Below are 6,000 nucleotides of genomic sequence, written 5' to 3'. Positions count from 1 at the left end.
GACCCCAGAGCATGATTTGCTGCTGGCTGTAGCCCAGAAACCTCCTAATATCGCTTGAATTTCTTTGACCACACATAACATGAAATCTGCAAATCCTCCTGGTGCCAACGAATAAAGTTGCCTCTCAAGTCACAAAACAAATCTCTGCAACCTTCAAAATTTTACTACAAGCGGAACGAACTAATGGTTTCCCCAAACCAAGACTTCCCAACTGATGGCGAAGAACTTGTTTCACACAACATATGGACAAGACGTCAAAAGAAAATTTTAGAGGCTCAATACATAATGTTTCGTCACCTTACACATTGGTTTCTTGACGCTCCTGAATGAAACAAAATATCATTTCAGCCAGATATGCCAACGGTTCACATGGATTGTAGCTGCACTTCAGTATCGAAAAAATTTGCAAAACGGACATTACATTCACGCAATATGGAATTACTATGCACTACAGACAACTCTACCCTTGAATTTACCACAAAAGGGCACATATTGTATATATGCAAGGCATATATTGTATATATGCAAACTGTAGCAACCACAAGTGTCCAAAGAAAAATTACATATAAGTATATAACCTTATTGCTAAACGCAAACAAGAACTCATGGGTAAGGAAAACATAACCAAGGAAACTACGTAATTGATACAAGTTGTCGAACATAAACTGGAGACACCATACTGTACAAAGGCTTTCAGATTCTAGATGTGTGTCCCAGTTACTTTCTTGGGGAGATTTATTCTCCACCTTGCACGAGAGATGGTGATTCGCCACCAGTTCGTTCTCACCTGGGTAGAAGAAACACTGCTTCACGTTCTTTGCATTCCTCCTCTGTCGTTGCAGTGCCTCTTACCTGATATTGGCAACTGCTTCGGCCATCACCCGCCTATGCCTAGCTGGCTGCTGCGACGGGAATGCAGCCATTTCTCTGGAACGCTCCTCTGGTTCCTCACTCATTACAATTTTAATTGCCACAATCTTGGTTGAGTCATAAGGGCACAGATTTATCACTAAATTGAAATCCTTGATGTAATGATCCTGTGTCATGGTTTTTGCTGCAACAGATGTGAGAGAGCTTTCCCAATACTCTCATGATTCTCTCCACTGGGTTTGCTTTTGGGTGGTACACAGCAGTATAAATACCATTTACCTTCCTCCTCTGTAACAGTCCCTTCCATATCTTTCAAACGAACTGTTCCCCATTGTCCAAAAGCACATGTTTTGCATGCCAAAACACACGAAAGACGTCTCTGACAAGCGCTTTAGAAACAGAGCTCCCAGCAGCGATCTTCAGTGTGGTCAATTTATGTATTTCTACACTAACTAATTACATAAGTTCCTAGGGACAATAAGAGAAAAGATAACTGACTACTTGGTGGAAGATGATTTTGCCTTTTGTCACTTCACACGTACTTCCAGTACTTTCCTCAAAATGGCTCTGAGCACTATGGGACTCAACATCTGAGGTCATCAGTCCCATAGAACTTAGAACTACTTAAACCTAACCAACCTAATGACATCACACACATCCGTGCCCTAGGCAGGATTCAAACCTGCGACCCTAGCGGTCGCGCGGTTCCAAACTGAAGCGCCTAGAACCGCTCGGCCACCCTGGCCGGCGGTACTTTCCTCATCCGTCAGCCCATACTGTTAAAAGTACACCAATTCTTTAAGTTTTCTGTCGTACTTTGCTGGGCCAAACTATGGATAGCTCAGATAGGTGTGCCATATCAGCTTATTTATCAACCCCTCTGGCGCTCATGACCCCCATGATTATCCGTTTTGGTTCTTAAAGTGAAACAACACGTTGTTTTAGTAGAGAAAACTGCCTCAGTACCAGGAAACCCTTAATTCTCACCTTTTATTTTACCTCACATAGCACTGGCTATCCCTCTAAAATTGACAAACACGCTCCACTAGGCCCCTATTACCAGCTCTGCTCCTACTGTTTGCTATGGGCATTAATGGTGCCGTGACTCATGACTGCTCAGTTTCTCTCCTTAACTTCTCTGGATCTTGTTTTAGCGAAAGAAACAACTCAGTCTCTGATACATTAACTGGTTCCGTGGCCTAAGATACAGTTCATTCCTCCAAAGTCTTCATTTTCGAGATATGGAGCTATTAGTTTCCTATACAGAATGAAATTTTCACTATGCAGCGGAGTGTGAGCTGATATGAAACTTCCTGGCAGATTAAAAGTGTGTATCTGACCGAGACTCGAACTCGGGACCTTCCCCTTTCGCGCGCAAGTGCTCAGCCGACTGAGCTACCCAATCACGACACTGGATCCGTCCTCACAACTTTATTCCGACAGTACCTCGTCTTCTACCTTACAAATTTCACGGAAGCTCTCCTGCGAAAGTTGCAAGACTTTCTTCCAGAAGTGCTAGTCTTGTGAGCTTCGCAAGAGAGCTTCTGTGAAGTTTGGAAGATAGGAGACGAGGTAATAGTGTTAGTAACACTGTGGGGACGGGGCGTGAGTCATGCTTGGGTAGCTCAGTCGATTGAGCACTTGCACGCGAAAGGCAAAGGTCTCGAGTTCGAATCTTGGTCCAGCATAAAGTTTAATTTACCAGGAAGTTTCAGTTTCCTCTATATTCGTCATTGTTTCAGGTGCTGGGGGTGTTAGTTTCCATTACAGTCTGCACTCGTTGATAAAGTGCAGCGTTTGTCTCCTCTGCTTTCTTCAAATTCGATTTCACGTGGGTCAGCGTGAACATGCTGCTTTCTACTTTCTTTGTCACCTTGTCCAGCTTTTGGTCAACAGATTTAGAACTGGAACCGAATTTTCTGTGTAACTCTAGCATCTCTTTCTTAAAGTGCTTTCTGTCTGCTTTGGTCTTCCTATCTCTATCCTGCGCTTCCCTATGTCTTTCGCTACTTTTCCTGTCTGCATCAGACTGTTTTCTGATTCGATTTTTCTGTCTCTCTCCTGTGCTTTTTCCCTATGTGTTTCGACTTGTTTCCTATCCTCTTCAGTTCTCTCTGACTTCTGTTGCATCCAAAAGGAAATGTCGCCCCATGATTCCGAAATTCAATTTCCTCTGTGCCACAGTCGACTCTGTTTCACAAGCCACATTAGTTACACATTGCTGAAGTGTCGGTGTACTTCCCTGCGTTACAGGCAACATAGCTACTTTTGACGTCTCCCCCTCAGATAACTGTGACATAATTTTCTCCGACTCCAATAAATCCTGGTGGGTAATATATTTCCTTGCCTTTCTAGATCTAGTCTACATCTGCATGATTACCCTGCAATTCACAATTAAGTGCCTGACAGTGTTCATCGAACCACCTTCACCCTATTTCTCTACCGTTCCACTCTTGAAAGGCGCGAGGGAAAAACAACCACTTAAATATTTCTCTACGAATCTGATTTCTCTTATTTTATTACGATGATCATTTCTCTCTACACAATTTGGTTCAACAAAATACTTTCATACCCTGAGAGGCAGTTACTGATCGAAATATAATGAGAAGATCCTACCGCAACGAAAAACGCCTCTGTTTTAATGATTCTCACCCTAGTTCGCATGTCATATCCGTGGCACTCTCTCCGCTATTTTGCGATAGTTAAAAGCGAGCTGTTCTTTGAACTTTTTCGACGTCCTCCGCCAATCCTATCTCATGCGGATCCCACACCGCACAACAATACCCCAGAAGAGGGTGATCGAGCGTTGTGTATACAGACTCTTTAGCAGACATCTTGAACCTTCGCTCTCGACTAGTCCTACACGTGCTTCAACAATGTCTTCAGAGGCCTACCACACAGCCAACTATCGCTGACAGAAATTTGACGTACATAAATGACACCAAGCATAAAAAAATTTTCAAACAAAATATCAATTTACGCCAACTAAATCTACAAAAATAGAAGAACACACGAAGAGGAACGAATTAATAATTTAAAATTATTCAAACGAATTAATAATTTAAAATTATTCAAACACAATATCAATTTATTCCAACTAAATCTTCAAAAATAGAAGCACACGCAAAGAGAAACGAATTACTGATTACGAAGTACATACACTTCACATGCGCCTTAGCAGCATATGCTCCAGCTTCGGAATAACAAGTAAGAAAATATAAAATAGGACAAAAGAAATCGTCACTACAACTTTTTGCACCCCAAGATGTGTCTTACTGTGTCGTCCTAGCTGCAATATATCGACAGAAACCAAAGGGAAGATGCAGTGTAAGGATCGAAATGAAAGTTGTGATCTGTGTCTTAAAGTTCTTTAGCCGTAGTATCATCAAAAAACGTAAAATCAAGTTATAGACCAAGGGAGAAATCGTAATCACCGTTTCTGCTCAATTAACAAATCAAGTGAGTGGATGTCCCTTAACTTCTCTGAATTTTTAAGCTACTGGTTGTTGAGTTTGGCCCTTGTGCACGATGAAAACACAATCTTAGTTCGACCAACAGTTTTGGAACATAGTAGGTTATATTTATTATTTGTAGGTCGCGTAATGGATGCAGTTGATATTTTAGCACACTGTTCGTTCTGGACTTGTTTTTTTTCAGTTGTGACCTTGTAATGTTTATGTTATTACAATGGAGACTATCTTCGCTGTAGTAATACGACGAAATTTTGTCGCAATTGTGAATATTTTTGACATTAGTAGGTATGATTTCCATGTCTAACACAACTGATGTCCAAAATACTTGCAACTTCGAAAAACTTTCGTAATACTTCTAATATATGCTTATAATAATATACGTATAGTACTTTAGGTTTGTGACACATTAACAGTATCTCCATATGGACACACTGATTTAAATCGCTGTATGTTTGCTGTAGCTGTTTCCACCTTGGGCAGAAGTGACAGTTGGTGCTCAACAATGAAAGCAACAAATACAGTGATGTATAACGTGGCATTAGTTATGAAGATGACTATTACTGTATTCGATAAGCAATTCTGGTTTTAATTTAGACGCTTGCACGTTATATGCTTACTCTCGGATCGGTTATACACCTCGTTTTATAATTGTATAATGTTACAATTTATTGACACTGTCGGTTGTAAAATATTATTTTTTATGCCAGGAAGACAAACTTGTACTTGCTGTATCTTTGTTCTGTTTGTTTGTAGACAGCACAGGAAAGTGGCCTTTAAGATGTAATGAAGTCAGTAATTGTCAACAACAACCGAAGTAGAATTCTTTAAAAGGTCTTTTAACAAATATACGGCTGTGCCAAAGAAGATGATCATGATATAAAGTAGTTAACATTTGACAGCTGTCGGATTGGTTTCTTCCGCCAGTAATACAGAAATGTGAGCCTGCCATTGTCAAATATTATACAGAATATTGCATCATCTTTCGGACGTGCGTCTAGGACAGCAATACTTCGCTTTCCGATATTTCAGCCGTTAACCAGACAGCCATATTCAGGGCGAGTTGGTGATTCAGTTCTGAGTACTCAAGCGCGCCTATTGATAGGGTGAAACGCATGTGGGATCTGTGAAAGGATCCACAAAGGCGGGTATCTGCGAAAATCCTTGTCACTGTGATAAAAGGCAAACGACACGCACTGTACAAGAACGGTACGTCGAAGACCAGCGACACATCCGCCTTCTACAGAGCAACAAATCTGCTGTGGCCGAACATTGTATTTCCACTGGCCATTCCATGGTTTACGGGGAAGTCAAGATATTGGGCACAGCCTCATCCTGTTTGTATTCAGTAGTCAACGATGCCATGGAAATACAATTTTCAGACAACCTACTCAAGCAAGACAAGTGTGTCTATGTTTCTATCCTTAAAATTCATAGAAACAACTCATTTCACGTCTCCAGTCTCAGAGGATTTTTGTATTTGCTACCTGGCGCCGGCCGGTGTGGCCGAGCGGTTCTAGACGCTTCAATCTGGAACCGTGCGACCGCTACGGTCGCAGTTTCGAATCCTGCCTCGGGCATGGATGTGTATGATGTCCTTAGGTTAGTTAGGTTTAAGTAGTTCTATGTTCTAGGGGACTGATGACCTCAGACGTTAAGT

This window comes from Schistocerca piceifrons, chromosome 5 (assembly GCF_021461385.2).
Source record: "Schistocerca piceifrons isolate TAMUIC-IGC-003096 chromosome 5, iqSchPice1.1, whole genome shotgun sequence".
Taxonomy (NCBI): domain Eukaryota; kingdom Metazoa; phylum Arthropoda; class Insecta; order Orthoptera; family Acrididae; genus Schistocerca; species Schistocerca piceifrons.
This window is presented reverse-complemented; position numbering follows the sequence as displayed.